Source organism: Triticum aestivum, chromosome 3A (genome assembly GCF_018294505.1).
Source record: "Triticum aestivum cultivar Chinese Spring chromosome 3A, IWGSC CS RefSeq v2.1, whole genome shotgun sequence".
Classification (NCBI taxonomy): domain Eukaryota; kingdom Viridiplantae; phylum Streptophyta; class Magnoliopsida; order Poales; family Poaceae; genus Triticum; species Triticum aestivum.
Genome location: NC_057800.1, coordinates 361246417 through 361265597, shown reverse-complemented (window position 1 = coordinate 361265597; position 19181 = coordinate 361246417).

Below are 19181 nucleotides of genomic sequence, written 5' to 3'. Positions count from 1 at the left end.
CGGGTGCTCCAGCGGGGGCGCGGCCCGGGTGCGGCCCGGGGCAGGTCGGCCTCGGGCCCCAGCGGGCCTGGCGGCGGGGAGGCACGGCGATGTGGGCGCAGTCGCCATGTGGCGCGCCCCTGTTGGCTGCGGGCAGCGGCGGTGGATGTGTTCGGCGGCAGCGGACACGTCCGGCGGTGGAAAGGGAGCGGGGCTAGGGTTTGTCTGCGCAAAAAATTCGGAGGCAACACCTATTTATAGGTAGGAGGAGGTAGGTGTGTCCAAATGGAGTGTAGTTTTCGCCCACGCGATCGTGATCTGACGGTGGAGGACATGGAAGGGGTTTGGATGGGTTTTTTGGCCGTTTTGAAGGGGTGTTGGGCTGCAACACACAAGAGGCTTTCCCAGTTATCCGGTTAACCGTTGGAGTATCAAGCAGACTCCAAATGGCATGAAATTTGACAGGCGGTCTACCGGTGGTGTACCAAGGCCGCTTCACAAATCTAGGTCCATTCCGAGAACGTTTAACACCCGCTCACGAAAAGAGACAAAAGGGGGATGCCGAAGGACGTAGGAGTGTCGGATCGCAAAACGAACAACGGGGAAAATGCTCGGATGCATGAGGCGGACACGTATGCAAAATGAGATGCACATGATGACATGATATGAAATGCATGACATGAATAAAATGCAAAACAAAGTCAAAAACCCAACCACGAAGGAAATCTCATAACTTAAAGCCGAAAATGGCAAGAGTCAGAGTTACAATTATGGCAAGTTACATCCGGGGTGTTACACCGAGGTAGCCATGCAGGATTTGAAGAAGTACCTCTCCTCTACGCCAATACTGGTTGCGCCTAAACCACAAGAACCGTTGCTGCTATATCTAGCGGCAACAAACCAAGTGGTCAGTGCCGCGCTAGTGACACGGAAGGAGGTTGACGAAGAGGCAATGGCAACGGCAGGGCTAGCGGATGGCAAACCAGAGCTCCCCTGGCAGGGCCTGGTGCTGGTAAGGCAAGGACCCCGGCAAAGTCTAACACTGGCGAAGCAGAAGCGACGCAACCAAATGAAATAGTGCAGAAGAAGAAGATAATGCAGCACCCGGTTTACTTTGTCAGCTCCATCTTGCAGGGGCTAGGTCAAGGTACTCTGGTGTGCACAATTTGCTCTTCGGCCTCCTTATGGCCTCGAGGAAGCTGTGTCATTACTTCCAAGCACACGAAATCACCGTCGTCACCCGCTTCCCGTTGCAAAGGATATTGCATAACCCAGATGCAACCGGGAAGATTGTGGAATGGGCTTTGGAACTGTCAAGCTTTGGTTTGAAAGCACTTCGACAATTCGGAGTAGAGTCTTGGTGAAGTTCATTGCGGAATGGACCTCAATGCCTGACGAAAAGATTCAGGAGACCACGCTCCCCGACAAGGAAACAAGTCGCGACTGGATTATGTACTTTGACGGGGCTTTCTTGCTGCAAGGCGCCGGTGCTAGTGTGCTGCTTGTCGCACCCACCGAAGAGCACCTCAAGTATGTAGTCCAAATGCACTTTCCCAGGGAGATGTCAACAAACAACACTGCTGAATACGAGGGGTTGCTTGCCGGTCTCAGAATCGCGGCAGACCTCGGAATCAAGAAGATCATCGTCACGGGTGATTCACATCTTATCGTCAAGCAAGTTAACAAAGATTATCAAAGCCCATTGATGGAAGCCTATGTAGATGAACTAAGGAAGCTAGAAGAGCGTTTTGACGGTATACAAGTGGAGCATGTTCCCCGAGTGGAGAACGGCATCACCGACTACTTGTCGAAATGCGCTGCCTTCAAATTGCCTGTGGAACCAGATACTTTTGTGCTTTGATTAACTCAACCATCCGTTGAACCATCGACAGGGCAGAACAAGCGGAGGAAATTAGGCCTCAGTAAGTACTTTCCTACCGAGCTCCTAGGAGCCACCGGCAAAGATGTTGCCATGGACACTGGGCCTGCCATGGGGCAACATACTCCGGCAGGGCGTCAATCCCTAGCCGTAGAGACAACTGCTCCCATGGCAGAGGAAACTCCTTGAGCCCTTGTCATCGAGCCTCAGGCTCCGGCATGGGCACAACATACCGTCCGATTCCTCCAAACAGGGGAACTTCCTGAGGAGCAGGAAGAGGCAGAGAAAGTAGCCCGTCGATCTTCCATGTATCAGTTCGTCGGCGACGTTCTGTACAGAAAAAGGCCGAGCCGTGTGAAATTGAAGTGCATTCCCCGGGAGGAAGGACTGGAGCTGTTGGCAGAGATCCACAGAGGCATATGTGGCTCCCACATAGGGTTGAGGGCCCTTTTCGGGAAGGCATTCTGGCAAAGTTTCTTCTGGCCTAGTGCCCTGCAGGATGCAACGGCCTTTGTAACCAAGTGTGAAGCGTGCCAGTTCCATTCAAAGAAGCATCGTCAACTAGCTCAAGCTCTCCAGACAATCCCTCTTTCCTGGCCATTCTCGGTCTGGGGGCTCGACATACTGGGCCCCTTTCCCCGTGCTGTCGGGGGCTTTGGGTACTTGTACGTCGCAATCAACAAGTTCACAAAATGGCCGGAGGTGGAGGCAGTGAGAAAGGTGACAGCACAGTCGGCCGTCAAATTCTTCAAGGGACTAGTCTTCCATTTTGGTGTGCCAAATAGAGTCATCACCGACAACGGCACGCAGTTCACGAGCTGCACATTCATGCAGTACATCCAGGACGTTGGCAACAAGGTCTGTTTTGCTTCTATTGCACACCCACGAAGCAACTACCAGGCTGAGAGGGCGAATGCTGAAGTATTGTGAGGCCTCCGAACAAGAACTTTTGACAAGCTACACAAGTATGGACGATGCTAGATTGATGAGTTGCCAGCGGTACTTTGGTCAATCAGAACGACACCAAATCGAGCCACCGGCCAGACCCCTTTCTCCCTCGTTTACGGGGCAGAAGCAGTTCTCCCCATGGAATTAATGCATGGGTCACCTTGAGTGATCCCTTATGATGAGCTTGAGCAAGAGCAGTTGCGGCAAGGTGACGCAACACTCCTTGAGGAAGATCATCTTTGGGCGGCTGTGCGAGCAGCACGCTACCAGCAAGCCTTGCGCCCTACCATATCCGCAAGGTTCGTGCCCGAAGCTTTGAGGAAGGCGACCTTGTTCTTCGGCAGGTTCAGTCGGCCAAGAATTCCAACAAGTTGACGCCAAAGTGGGAAGGCCCTTATCGGGTAATACGAGTCACCAGGCCCAGCGCAGTCCTCCTGGAGACCGAAGATGGTATTCTAGTTTGCAACTCCTGGAACATCAAGCATCTTTGCAAGTTTAACCCATAAGGCGCGGTTGCTGGGGTCCCCGGCAAACCACCTTTTGTGCAAGCTGTGCTGGCAAGGCATGTAATCCTTTGTACAAAGCCAGGCGCAGACCCTGAGCATAAATAAATGAAGCATTGGCGCCCTAAGTTTTAGCATGCATGCTAGGTTGAGTCTCTCTCTGTGTTAGGGTTGATAGTGCTTGGCGGCGACTAACCCTTAGCGTAGAGGTCGAGTATGCATCTCTATGTTCCTTCCCGTCCTTTTTGGTTCGTAGGATGCGTGGACATTTCTGTTGAGCTATTTTGGAAGAAAGAGAACAGGCCGACGCCCCGACCCCGACAAGCCTAGGTTGCTGGGGGCTGCAGGTCTAAGGATCCGATCACAGCAAGCCAAGGTTGTCGGGGGTTGCGACATCAGATAAGTTTTCCCCCACTTTGTGCCTCCGTATGAAACTTGAACGTACGGGACTTCGCTCGCTCTCATACCATCTCGCTCCCTCTGTCCCGTGTCCGAAAACCTAACTTTGGGCAGAACTTGGTTGTAGTGCGATGGGAAGGGGACAAGCGAAGGGCCTAATCCGATTCGGCCCCTACCTCCGCCAAGGGTGTGAGTGTAGCCGAGCTATAGAGCAAAAAGACGACAAGGCCTGTTGCCGGGTTACAGTGTTTATCTTAAGATAACAAGGACTCGTTCCTTGGTGTGGCCCTCGCCCACGCGCAAACGAAACCCGGCAAACACCCTTCTCCTCATTAATACGTTGCTAACAAGTACAATTCATACGGAATGCATACATGAGCAAGGGGGTTGCGAGATTTAAATCTTACAAAGGTCCGTAGGATTAAAAACTAAAAAGAGATAAGATGCTATAATCCCTTTCTTGTCCCTCTCCTTAGGAAACGGAACAAGATGGTGGAAGGGCAAAAGGAGTGCCTAGGCGAGGTACGAGCAGCAGAAGACGCCAAGAGGACATATCGGCGATCGTTCGGAAGGAGGCCGGTGATGACGGTGCCGGAGGAAGAGCCGAAAGACGAAGCAGCGACCCGACAATACACGACGAAGGCGTCGAGGCCATCGTACTCCGACTTGACGGCCCGCCACCCGCCTTCTTCATCTTCCCCGTCCCTCCAACGCCATCCGCCTAAGGCGATGACCCTGAGAAGTTCAAGGAGCTGGCGATGTAGATGAACGTGCTGTCGGCGTCCTCCTCGTCACTCTCGCCTGAAGAGGAGCTTTCGCCATCAGTCCAACTCTCCGCACAGCACCCTAGCCTGTGTCCCGAGCGCCCGAAGACCTTGACGAAGAGCAAATCGCTCTCCGCTAGCTTGAAGCAGAGGACGTGGCCATCCGTCAAGCAATGCACGCGTGCAAAGGTTTTCCAGCCCCTGCGAAGGAGCATCACTTGAGGGGCGGGGAACACTGTGTTCACCCACACGTCACCATGGCAACACCCCTTCATGTGAAGCCTCAGCCGCGGTGGCTAGTCGCTCTCCAGCACCCTCGCGAACGCCCGGGGAAGACGAAGATGGTGGTGCAGCGTCCAATGCAGCTGCAGAATAAACTCAAGCGCCTAGTCCCCGACGTGGCCACTCGGTGAAGCAGGAGGAGTTGGCGGGGGAGATGGCGACGGAGACGGAGACGACGCAGGCATCCCCCTTCCACGCCCACCTCTGCCTCGACCGCCTCTGCCTCGACCGCCTCACCGACCGCGGCCCCGTCCTGCGGCCCCGCCATGAGCATGACCGTCACCCTAGGCATCTAGCTCTTCCTTGACCGCCGCAGCTCTCTCGTGGGAGGAGGACCTGGTCGCCTCCGTAGAAGAACGGACGCGGCCACGCCCTCTCGCCATGACCATGGGTGGGGATGGAGACAAAGGGGAGACGCAGGGAGATGCTCTTCCTCCTACTGTTGAGTTCCCTTTTTATAGTTGGGAAGGGGAGGCTGAAATACTAGCTCTACGCCCCTGAAGAGCCCGCTCGAATTCGGCTCATTAAAGTGGTAGCAAGCGAGGCCATCGACCGCCCTCCCCGCCCAATCGAAGGCACGTGAGTATCGGCCCCCGCTCGCCTTCCCATATTCCATGCGTGTGTCACCTACCCCGCGTCGTGCATGCGGCGTACATGGCGTAAGGAGCAGGCGTAGTGGGAAACAAGGAACGACGGTTCCGAGGCAGAGAGAGTAAATGAGCGGCGGCTCTGCCATTTCGAGAGAACATGCAAGCCGCCTCTTTATTATTCACCACGGATGATGCAAGCATGCTGCGGTCATTCTGCGCATGACCCCCACGTCACGCATTCAACACAGATCGTGGAAAAGCACGACAGGCGAGGGAATTACTGCAGTAAAACTTCGCCACGCATGCCCGCGCACCGTTCTGGGCCCGGCCCAACAACGTGTTATGCTTATGTGTGACCTAGGCTCAGGGGCTCCTGTCCGTGTACAAAAGTAGGTGCTCTCCTTTTTACCCCTCTACTTGTGCACAGGCAGTCAGAGCCACACCTGCGGCAACACTTAGCGGGGCAAAGGGAGGAACCAGAAGACAAGACGACCACAAGGCTCCTTGCCAAGGATGCCCACGAGGCACCGGCAAGACTCCTTGCCGAGGGCGCGCACACGGCCCCAGCAAGACCCTCAGCGGGAATATACACAAGGCGGCGGCAAGCACTTGCCACCCCATCATTGACCCAGCTCAGCGGCCGACCCACCAGCTAACGCAAGTACCCACATGGCAGTACGTGGCTCCTAATCCAGCTAGTCAACCACCCTGCCAGCTAGATCATCATGAAGACCCTACTGTTGGGGAATGTTGCAGAAAATTAAAATTTTTCCTACGGTTTCACCAAGATCCATCTATGAGTTCATCTAAGCAACGAGTCAAGGGGAAGAGTTTGCATCTACATACCACTTGTAGATCAAGTGCGGAAGCGTTCAAGGGGATGGTGATGATGGAGTCGTACTCGTCGTGATTCGGATCACCGATGACCAAGTGCTGAATGGACAGCACCTCCGCGTTCAACGCACGTACGGGACGGTCGACGTCTCCTCCGTCTTGATCTAGCAAGGAGGAAGGAGAGGTTGAGGAAGGCAGCTCCAAGGGCAGCACGACGGCGTGGTGCAGTTGGTGCAGCAGTATTCCGACAGAGCTTCGCCGAGCACGTACGGAGGAGCGGAGGTGTTGGGGAGGGGAGGGGCTGCGCCTTGAGTTGTGGTGTACAGCAGCCCTCCCCTCACCCCTCTATATATAGGAGAAGGGGCAAGGGGGGCCGGCCCTCTAGGGAAACCCTAGAGGGGGGCGGCGGCCAAGGGGTGAGGGGCTTGCCCCCCAAGCAAGGGGGTGCGCCCCCTTTAGGGTTTCCCCCCCAACCCTAGGCGCATGGGCCCAAGGGGGGGCGCCAAGCCCACTAGGGGCTGGCTGCTATCCCTACGCAGCCCAAGTGGCCCCCCGAGAGGGGTGGTCCCTCCCGGTGGACCCACGGAACCTCTCCGGTGGTCCCGGTACAATACCGGTATGACCCCGAAACTTTCCGGTGCCCGTTTAACAACTTCCCATATATAAAACTTTACCTCCGGACCATTCCGGAACTCCTCGTGACGTCCGGGATCTCATCCGGGACTCCGAACAACATTCGGTAATCACATACTTGTCTTCCTGATAACCCTAGCGTCACCGAACCTTAAGTGTGTAGACCCTACGGGTTCGGGAGACATGCAGACATGACCGAGACTCTCCGGTCAATAACCAACAGCGGGATCTGGATACCCATGTTGGCTCCCACATGCTCCTCGATGATGTCATCGGATGAACCACGATGTCGAGGATTCGATCAAACCCCGTATACAATTCCCTTTGTCAATCGGTACGTTACTTGCCCGAGACCCGATCGTCGGTATCCCAATACCTTGTTCAGTCTCGTTACCGGCAAGTCACTTTACTCGTACCGTAATGCATGATCCCGTGACCAAACACTTGGTCACCTTGAGCTCATTATGATGATGCATTACCGAGTGGGCCCAGAGATACCTCTCCGTCAAACGGAGTGACAAATCCCAGTCTCGATCCATGTCAACCCAACAGACACTTTCGGAGATACCTGTAATGCACCTTTATAGTCACCCAGTTACGTTGTGACGTTTGGTACACCCAAAGCACTCCTACGGTATCCGGGAGTTACACGATCTCATGGTCGAAGGAAGAGATACTTGACATTGGAAAAGCTCTAGCAAACGAACTAACCGACCTTTGTGCTATGCTTAAGATTGGGTCTTGTCCATCACATCATTCTCCTAATGATGTGATCCCGTTATCAACGACATCCAATGTCCATAGCCAGGAAACCGTGACTATCTGTTGATCACAACGAGCTAGTCAACTAGAGGCTCACTAGGGACATATTGTGGTCTATGTATTCACACGTGTATTACGATTTCCGGATAATACAGTTATAGCATGAATAAAAGACTATTATCATGAACAAAGAAATATAATAATAATACTTTTATTATTGCCTCTAGGGCATATTTCCAACAGTCTCCCACTTGCACTAGAGTCAATAATCTAGTTACATTGTGATGAATCGAACACCCATAGAGTTCTGGTGTTGATCATGTTTCGCTCGCAAGAGAGGTTTAGTCAACGGATCTGCGACATTCAGATCCGTATGTACTTTGCAAATTTCTATGTCTCCATCTTGAACATTTTCACGGATGGAGTTGAAACGACGCTTGATATGCCTGGTCTTCTTGTGAAATCTGGGCTCCTTCGCAAGGGCAATAGCTCCAGTATTGTCACAGAAAAGTTTGATCGGCCCCGACACATTGGGTATGACTCCTAGGTCGGTGATGAACTCCTTCACCCAAATAGCTTCATGAGCTGCCTCCGAGGCTGCCATGTACTCCGCTTCACATGTAGATCCCGCCACGACGCTCTGCTTGCAGCTGCACCAGCTTACTGCTCCACCATTCAACATATACACGTATCCGGTTTGTGACTTAGAGTCATCCGGATCTGAGTCGAAGCTAGCGTCGACGTAACCCTTTACGACGAGCTCTTCGTCTCCTCCATAAACGAGAAACATGTCCTTTGTCCTTTTCAGGTACTTCAGGATATTCTTGACCGCTGTCCAGTGTTCCTTGCCGGGATTACTTTGGTACCTGCCTACCAAACTTACGGCAAGGTTTACATCAGGTATGGTACACAGCATGGCATACATAATAGATCCTATGGCTGAAGCATAGGGGATGACACTCATCTCTTCTTTATCTTTTGCCGTGGTCGGGCATTGAGCCGAGCTCAATCTCACACCTTGCAATACAGGCAAGAACCCCTTCTTAGACTGATCCATTTTGAACTTATTCAAAATTTTATCAAGGTATGTGCTTTGTGAAAGACCTATGAGGCGTCTCGATCTATCTCTATAGATCTTGATGCCTAATATATAAGCAGCTTCTCCAAGATCCTTCATTGAAAAACACTTATTCAAGTAGGCCTTAATGCTGTCCAGGAATTCTATATCATTTCCCATCAAAAGTATGTCATCTACATATAATATGAGAAATGCTACAGAGCTCCCACTCACTTTCTTGTAAACGCAGGCTTCTCCATAAGTCTGCATAAACCCAAACGCTTTGATCATCTCATCAAAGCGAATGTTCCAACTCCAAGATGCTTGCACCAGCCCATAAATGGATCGCTGGAGCTTGCATACTTTGTTAGCATTCTTAGGATCGACAAAACCCTCCGGCTGTATCATATACAGCTCTTCCTTAAGATGCCCGTTAAGGAATGCCGTTTTGACGTCCATCTGCCATATCTCATAATCATAGTATGCGGCAATTGCTAACATGATTCGGACGGACTTAAGCTTCGCTACGGGAGAGAAAGTCTCATCGTAGTCAATCCCTTGAACTTGTCGATAACCCTTAGCGACAAGTCGAGCTTTATAGATGGTGACATTTCCATCCGCGTCCGTCTTCTTCTTAAAGATCCATTTGTTTTCTATCGCTCGCCGATCATCGGGCAAGTCAGTCAAAGTCCATACTTTGTTTTCATACATGGATTCTATCTTGGATTTCATGGCTTCTAGCCATTTGTTGGAATCTGGGCCCGCCATCGCTTCTTCATAGTTCGAAGGTTCACCGTTGTCTAACAACATGATTTCTAGGACAGGGTTGCCGTACCACTCTAGTGCGGAACGTGTCCTTGTGGACCTACGAAGTTCAGTAGCAACTTGATTCAAAGTACCTTGATCATCATCATTATTTTCCTCTTCGGTTGGTGTGGGCATCATAGGAACATTTTCCTGAGCTGCACCACTTTCCCGTTCGAGAGGTAGTACTTCATCGAGTTCTACTTTCCTCCCACTTACTTCTTTCGAGAGAAACTCTTTTTCCAGAAAGCATCCGTTCTTGGCAACGAAGATCTTGCCTTCGGATCTTAAGTAGAAGGTATACCCTACAGTTTCCTTAGGGTATCCTATGAATACGCATTTTTCCGACTTGGGTTCGAGCTTTTGAGGTTGAAGTTTCTTGACATAAGCATCGCATCCCCAAACTTTCAGAAACGACAGCTTAGGTTTCTTCCCAAACCATAATTCATACGGTGTCGTCTCAACGGATTTAGACGGTGCCCTATTTAAAGTGAATGTAGCTGTCTCTAGAGCGTATCCCCAAAATGATAGCGGTAAATCGGTAAGAGACATCATAGACCGCACCATATCCAATAAAGTGCAATTACGACGTTCGGACACACCGTTAAGCTGAGGTGTTCCAAGTGGCGTGAGTTGTGAAACGATTCCACATCTCCTTAAGTGTGTACCAAATTCGTGACTTAAGTATTCTCCTCCACGATCTGATCGTAGGAATTTTATCTTTCGGTCACGTTGATTCCCTACTTCATTCTGAAATTCCTTGAACTTTTCAAAGGTTTCAGACTTGTGTTTCATCAAATAGACATACCCATATCTACTCAAGTCATCTGTTAGAGTGAGAACATAATGATATCCTCCGCGAGCCTCAACACTCATTGGACCGCACACATCGGTATGTATGATTTCCAACAAGTTGGTTGCTCGCTCCATTGTTCCGGAGAACGGAGTCTTGGTCATCTTGCCCATGAGGCATGGTTTGCATGTGTCAAATGATTCATAATCAAGAGACTCTAAAAGTCCATCAGCATGGATCTTCTTCATGCGCTTGACACCAATGTGACCAAGGCGGCAGTGCCACAAGTATGTGGGACTATCGTTATCAACTTTACATATTTTGGTATTCACGCTATGAATATGTGTAACACTATGTTCGAGATTCATTAAGAATAAACCATTGACCATCGGAGCATGACCATAAAACATATCTCTCATATAAATCGAACAACCATTATTCTCAGACTTAAATGAGTAGCCATCTCGTATTAAACGAGATCCAGATACAATGTTCATGCTCAAACTTGGCACCAAATAACAATTATTAAGGTTCAAAACTAATCCCATAGGTAAATGTAGAGGTAGCGTGCCGACAGCGATCACATCGACTCTGGAACCATTCCCGACGCGCATCGTCACCTCGTCCTTCGCCAGTCTCCGCTTATTCCACAGCTCCTGCTGTGAGTTACAAATATGAGCAACGGCACCGGTATCAAATACCCAGGAGTTACTATGGGTACTGGTAAGGTACACATCAATTACATGTATATCGAATATACCTTTAGTGTTGCCGGCCTTCTTATCCGCTAAGTATTTGGGGCAGTTCCGATTCCAGTGACCCTTCCCTTTGCAATAAAAGCACTCAGTCTCAGGCTTGGGTCCATTCTTTGACTTCTTCCCGGCAACTGGCTTACCGGGCGGGCAACCTCTTTGCCGTCCTTCTTGAAGTTCTTCTTACCCTTGCCCTTCTTGAACTTAGTGGTCTTATTGACCATCAACACTTGATGTTCTTTCTTGATTTCAACCTCTGCTGACCTCAGCATAGAAAATACTTCAGGAATGGTCTTTACCATCCCCTGCATATTGTAGTTCATCACAAAGCTCTTGTAGCTTGGTGGGAGCGACTGAAGGATTCTTTCAATGACTGCCTCATCAGGGAGGTTAATATTCAGCTGGGTCATACGGTTGTGCAACCTAGACATCTTGAGTATGTGCTCACTGACAGAACTATTTTCCTCCATCTTACAACTATAGAACTTGTCGGAGATGTCATATCTCTCGACCCGGGCGTGAGCTTGGAAAACTAGTTTCAGCTCCTCGAACATCTCATATGCTCCGTGATGCTCAAAACGCTTTTGGAGCCCCGGTTCTAAGCTATAAAGCATGCCGCACTGAACGAGGGAGTAATCATCAGCACGAGACTGCCAAGCATTCATAATGTCTTGGTTCTTTGGGACGCCAGCGTCACCTAGCGGTACTTCTAGGACATATTGTTTCCTGGCAGCTATGAGGATGATCCTCAGGTTCCGGACCCAGTCCGTATAGTTGCTGCCATCATCTTTCAGCTTGGTTTTCTCTAGGAACGCGTTGAAGTTCATGTTGACATGAGCGTTGGCCATTTGATCTACAAGACATATTTGCAAAGGTTTTAGACTAAGTTCATGATAGTTAAGTTCTAATCAAATTATGAACTCCCACTCAGATTAGACATCCTCTAGTCATCTAAGTGTTACACGATCCGAGTCGACTAGCCCGTGTCCGATCATCACGTGAGACGGACTAGTCATCATCGGTGAACATTCTCATGTTGATCGTATCTTCCATACGACTCGTGTTCGACCTTTCAGTCTCCGTGTTCTGAGGCCATGTCTGTACATGCTAGGCTCGTCAAGTTAACCCTAAGTGTTTTTGCTGTGTAAAATTGTCTTACACCCGTTGTATGTGAACGTAAGAATCCATCACACCCGATCATCACGTGGTGCTTAGAAGCGACGAACTTTAGCAACGGTGCACAGTTAGGGGAGAACACTTCTTGAAATTGTTGTAAGGGATCATCTTATTTACTACCGTCGTCCTAAGTAAACAAGATGCATAAAACATAATAAACATCACATGCAATTATATAAAGTAGTGACATGATATGGCCAATATCATATAGCTCCTTTGATCTTCATCTTCGGGGCTCCATGATCATCTTGTCACCGGCATGACACCATGATCTCCATCATCATGATCTCCATCATCGTGTCTTCATGAAGTTGTCACGCCAACGACTACTTCTACTTCTATGACTAACGCGTTTAGCAATAAAGTAAAGTAAGTTACATGGCGTTCTTCAATGACACGCAGGTCATACAAAAATAAAGACAACTCCTATGGCTCCTGCCGGTTGTCATACTCATCGACATGCAAGTCGTGAATCCTATTACAAAGAACATGATCTCATACATCACAATTCATCATTCATCACAACTTCTGGCCATATCACATCACATGATCAATCGCTGCAAAAACAAGTTAGACGTCCTCTAATTGTTGTTGCATCTTTTACGTGGCTGCAATTGGGTTCTAGCAAGAACGTTTTCCTACCTACGAATAACCACAACGTGATTTTGTCAACTTCTATTTACCCTTCATAAGGACCCTTTTCATTGAATCCACTTCAACTAAAGTGGGAGAGACAGACACCCGCCAGCCAACTTATGCAACTAGTGCATGTCAATCGGTGGAACTGGTCTCACGTAAGCGTACGTGTAAGGTTGGTCCGGGCCGCTTCATCCCACAATGCCGTTGAAGCAAGAAAAAGACTAGTAGTGGCAAGTAAGTTGACAAGATCTACGCCCACAACAAAATTGTGTTCTACTCATGCAAAGAGAACTACGCATAAACCTGGCTCATGATGCCACTGTTGGGGAACGTTGCAGAAAATTAAAATTTTTCCTACGGTTTCACCAAGATCCATCTATGAGTTCATCTAAGCAACGAGTCAAGGGGAAGAATTTGCATCTACATACCACTTGTAGATCGAGTGCGGAAGCATTCAAGGGGATGGTGATGATGGAGTCGTACTCGTCGTGATTCGGATCACCGATGACCAAGTGCTGAACAGACAGCACCTCCGCGTTCAACGCACGTACGGGACGGTCGACGTCTCCTCCGTCTTGATCCAGCAAGGAGGAAGGAGAGGTTGAGGAAGGCAGCTCCAAGGGCAGCACGACGGCGTGGTGCAGTTGGTGCAGCAGTATTCCGACAGAGCTTCGCCGAGCACGTACGGAGGAGGAGAGGTGTTGGGGAGGGGAGGGGCTGCGCCTTGAGTTGTGGTGTACAGCAGCCCTCCCCTCACCCCTCTATATGTAGGAGAAGGGGAAAGGGGGGCCGGCCCTCTAGGGAAACCCTAGAGGGGGGCGGCGGCCAAGGGGTGGGTGGCTTGCCCCCCAAGCAAGGCGGTGCGCCCCCTTTAGGGTTTCCCCCCCAACCCTAGGCACATGGGCCCAAGGGGGGGCGCGCCAAGCCCACTAGGGGCTGGCTGCTATCCCTATGCAGCCCAAGTGGCCCCCTGAGAGGGGTGGTCCCTCCCGGTGGACCCCCAGAACCTCTCCGGTGGTCCCGGTACAATACCGGTATCACCCCGAAACTTTCCGGTGCCCGTTTAACAACTTCCCATATATAAAACTTTACCTCCGGACCATTCCGGAACTCCTCGTGACGTCCGGGATCTCATCCGGTACTCCGAACAACATTCGGTAATTACATACTTGTCTTCCTGATAACCCTAGCGTCACCGAACCTTAAGTGTCAAGACCCTACGGGTTCGGGAGACATGCAGACATGACTGAGACTCTCCGGTCAATAACCAACAGCAGGATCTGGATACCCATGTTGGCTCCCACATGCTCCTCGATGATGTCATCGGATGAACCACGATGTCGAGGATTCGATCAAATCCCGTATACAATTCCCTTTGTCAATCGGTACGTTACTTGCCCGAGACCCGATTGTCGGTATCCCAATACCTTGTTCAGTCTCATTACCGGCAAGTCACTTTACTCGTACCGTAATGCATGATCCCGTGACCAAACACTTGGTCACCTTGAGCTCATTATGATGATGCATTACCGAGTGGGCCCAGAGATACCTCTCCGTCATACGGAGTGACAAATCCCAGTCTCGATCCGTGTCAACCCAACAGACACTTTCGGAGATACCTGTAATGCACCTTTATAGTCACCCAGTTACGTTGTGACATTTGGTACACCCAAAGCACTCCTACGGTATCCGGGAGTTACACGATCTCATGGTCGAAGGAAGAGATACTTGACATTGGAAAAGCTCTAGCAAACGAACTAACCGACCTTTGTGCTATGCTTAAGATTGGGTCTTGTCCATCACATCATTCTCCTAATGATGTGATCCCGTTATCAATGACATCCAATGTCCATAGCCAGGAAACCATGACTATCTGTTGATCACAACGAGCTAGTCAACTAGAGGCTCACTAGGGACATATTGTGGTCTATGTATTCACACGTGTATTACGATTTCCGGATAATACAGTTATAGCATGAATAAAAGACTATTATCATGAACAAAGAAATATAATAATAATACTTTTATTATTGCCTCTAGGGCATATTTCCAACACCTACCACCACGCCATCTCAGCAGCCTGCCAGCTTACGTGGCGCTGCATGCCTTGTTGGCCTAGACGCGTGTTGGAGTGAGGCGGAGCGACGACGAATGGGACGTGCCTTGTTGATGTCCCTAATAAAGACACGGGACAACTAAGGAGCGCATTTAATATGCCTTGTCCCGTAATGACATGCGATAAGCTTGTACACTGTATACCTTTCCACCTCCTGTGTGCCACTGTGGCGACCCCTTTTTACTATAAAAGGAGGCCCGAGGCGTACTGGAGAAGGATTCGGATCTTTTGGACTATGCATGCACTGCAGCTAGTTCGAAAGCTCAAGAACACTCAAATATACACCAAAGTAGGATTAGGGTATTGCGCATTCTTGCGGCCCGAACCTAGGTAAACGATCTTTGTGCTGGCTACCGGACTAACTCTTTGCACAACCCCGTGCCCGCCAACCGTAGAAGGGATCCCAGTGATTCCATAGGTGTCGTTTCCACTGACATATTTCGAATAGGTTTGTAACATCTTACACAAGCCCCATAATCCAAATGTTAAGAAAATATATATCATGGTTGGGCGTACCATACTGTGGTGTCATTTGAAGTGATCTGATGGAGCTCTTTTCATGTAAAAGCCGCAGTCTCTGAAGCATTACTTTTAAAAGTGATAATGGCAATTGATTTATGTCATCTTTAGTGTTACCATGTCACAAATGGTTTGGTTACATCTTCACGGACATTCCACTCACAGTGGTGTTCTGAGAGGTGCAAGTTATGAAACTCTTTTCACAACTGATCAGACATTCGCTAAACTTGTAACTCAAATATTCCTTTCAGCAATCTAATTGCAGAAACATAATTTTCTTGTTACAATAATTTCTACTTCATATCCAGAACCTTTCGAATGATTTCAAAAGATCCAGACTTGCATCTCATCAAGTAAATATCCATATATCTACTTGAGTCATTTTTAAAGATAGACAAATCCACAGCTTGTAACAACATTTATCGGACTACACACATCAAAATGTATGGTCACCAATAAGTTTGTTGCTCGTTCGTTATGGCCTATGAACGGTTTTTCAATCACTTCACCTTTTGGAGGAAAGTTGCAAGTGTCAGATGATTGATAATCAAATGACTTTAAAAATCCATCATTATGTAATTTCTCCATGCGGGTTTCTCCAATGTGACCAAATGTAGTGCCACACATGTGCGGTATTCTCTTAGTCTCGCGACATTTAGCATCATTGTTATGGATGTATCATATTATCATCGATATTGATGACAAACACTCCATCCAAGATGGAAGTATGGCCCTTATGTTATTCATAATACTGAACAACAATTGTTCTTTTATGAACAACACTCTTGCAACATTCATTATCCAAATGGGCTAGAGTATATAAAACTCTAAAATGAATTATGAAAGTAAACACAGAGGTAATGTATTATTATCAACATTCATAACATACATCTCATTCTCAATGAAAGTACGGCACTTATGTTATTGATAACATCGAACATTAAAAGTTCTCTTATAATAAACCTTCTCGCAAGATACCTTATGCACTGGGATAGAGTGTGTTAAAGTCAAAAATGAATTATGAGTGTAAATAGATAGGTAATACATCGATGATAGGCATAGCAACTTTTACTATTCTCCCAACATGTATTTAATCCTCAGTCCCGGCAAGTCCTTTAGGTCGTAGTAGTTCTTGCATCGATTTGCCACGGAATGCAATCGAGCAGGTATTTTTGTGATCAAATCACATTACCCAAAAATTATTGATTAACATGTTTAATGATAATTCCCAAGAATTACATCTTTGACCGGCCTTCCATACATCAATAACTTGTATGACTTTCATACATGAGCTGGATATTCCAGTCTTCTCTCTTTTCGCCTTTATACTTCCAACAATTTAACTTACAGTATTTCTCCTACTTCCAGAAGAAACATCCAACTTCATCATATGATAGGCATACTTATGGATCCCTCTCTCATCATTCAAATGCCCAGTAAATACTTTTACTAACAATTTGCAAAACAAACATTGCTTTGGATATCACATATCTTTTAGCCTTTGTTTATGTCTGAAAATGATTTCAGTTCCATGAATATCACATAGCTATGCCAAAACTTTTGAAGTTCGGGTCTCATGGAAGAAAACATATTGCACTTCACCATAAAGGAATTCTAGCTTTTGAATGGAAGGATGAGAGTCACATCATCCATGGAATTATCGGGAGAATACTGAAAGCATGCGATAGGACAAAGTCCTTCTCGACACTCTTGAGGACAATCCTCACATTACATTACCAACCGTAAAGTTTTAACCAGATATTTAACAACTATTCAATTTTAACAGGGAAGGTGGAAACGTGAGCCATTATTCCACAACTATTATGCAAATTAGACTTAGACAGTGTTCATAATTAATTGCACTGAGAATTAAACAAGTTAATTCTACAGTGCTCTCCCACTCAAAATCAATATCTCTCATAATTGACTGTGAGTGATTCAAGAACCGCATTTCCATTAAACGCCACGGTTCGAGATGAACTCAAATGGCACGAATTTCCATCGGTAGGAAAACTTGCCGATCACATCTATATATGACTCTTGCTCATCTTTCGATGCATGTGTTCTGAGCTCAGGACTGTCCTGCCTGAACGTCAAGACAACCAAGCAATCTCGCTACAAGGTCTCAACTCACCCGCCTCACACTTCTCGAATCATTCGCAGCCATGGAGATCATGTGATGCCCCGAAGAGATAGGTGCCATGACGGTGCTACACTTGGGAGAACACTAACTACTTGATATTTTAAGTGAGAGATCACCCTAATATAAGCGACTACTGCGCAATAAAAAAGGGTACATCATAAGGGATCAACATCTCAAGCAATTCACAATAGCATGATATGGTATAGCCCTTTTCGACGGAGAAGACTTGTATTTCTTTGTCTTCGTCATTCGCGTCGGTGTTCACCTTCACGAAGATTGCCATCACCTTGTCGATGCACCACATAATATTGCTATCTCTATAGGTAATAAATAAGTGCATGACTTAAGGTTGACACGTAGGTCATTAGAGTGACAATCATATGGCTCCAGCGATCATGCCTAATCATGACACGTATGTCATGTTAATTTGTATTATATAGTCATCTCATACATAATCAAATTTTTATGAGCACTGCTATACCACATCATATGCAAACCATCCTGCAAAACCAAGTTAGACGCCTCTAATCGGTTCATACAAAAAATGTTTTAAATGGCTTCTAAGGTTTCAAAACAAATGAAGCTACCAACGTTCATCATCAAGCATGATTATCCAAGTCGTTAGATTAACATTGTGGGGTGTATGAAACACGAGATAATAAAATCTCGAGCCCCATACTGAACTTCATCATACGGATGACCCCCGTGCAGATCATATATGCATTGCCCTTTCGTCTGTGAAACATCCTTCTTTTGTTAACTATGGTGGAACCCAAAGAACTGTTATCACTATGTTGATTTGTCAATCAGAATACTCGGGAGCAACATGAAAAGATCGCGGATTGCCAAAACTATGTGAGATTCCACCCTGCTATCAAGATCACGATTATGCAAATTCATGGGAAGCATCATGAACATCGGGTAACAGAGTTCATCTTCTACCCGCACAAATAATTTTCAGTAATAGAACTCATCTTTTACCTAATTATATTGTGCAACACCCATACATCTCTATGTATTCTAGACCGCAACCTGCATCTACGCATAGGATGGCTCATGATGCCAGTGTATCGTGACGCAACAGAAAACAAAAAAATTTCCAACCTACGCACTAGCCCAGGACCACTATGAATACTGTATACAAGGTTTGATCTTTTCGTTACCGACTCGTAGTGCAGCGGAAGTAGAGTCGATGACGATCGCCGGTGCAGACCCCCACAGCTAGGAATTACAACCTCCCAATCGTGAGGATGTACTCCCTCATCTGCCCCATGGACATCCCTCCGGGAGGCGGTCGGGCAGTCCATCAGAAGGTGTCACCGATAGCCCTTCGGGAGGACCCTCAAAACTCGGATGGTCACTTGGACAACCATTCAGGAGGACTCACAGAACTCGGACCGTCACTTGGACAGCCCTTCGGGACACACTCTTAAAACAGCCCCTCAGGCACAAAGCTCAAAACTACGACCTCTCTATAGAGTTTCACACATACGGTGTCATCTATCCGGCAGGGCTTCACCGTCCAGAACTAGTTCCCACCGGAACCCAGACAACCTTTCGGCTCTACGAAACTATTTTGCTGGGAGGGAGAGGTAATCCAGATCATTGC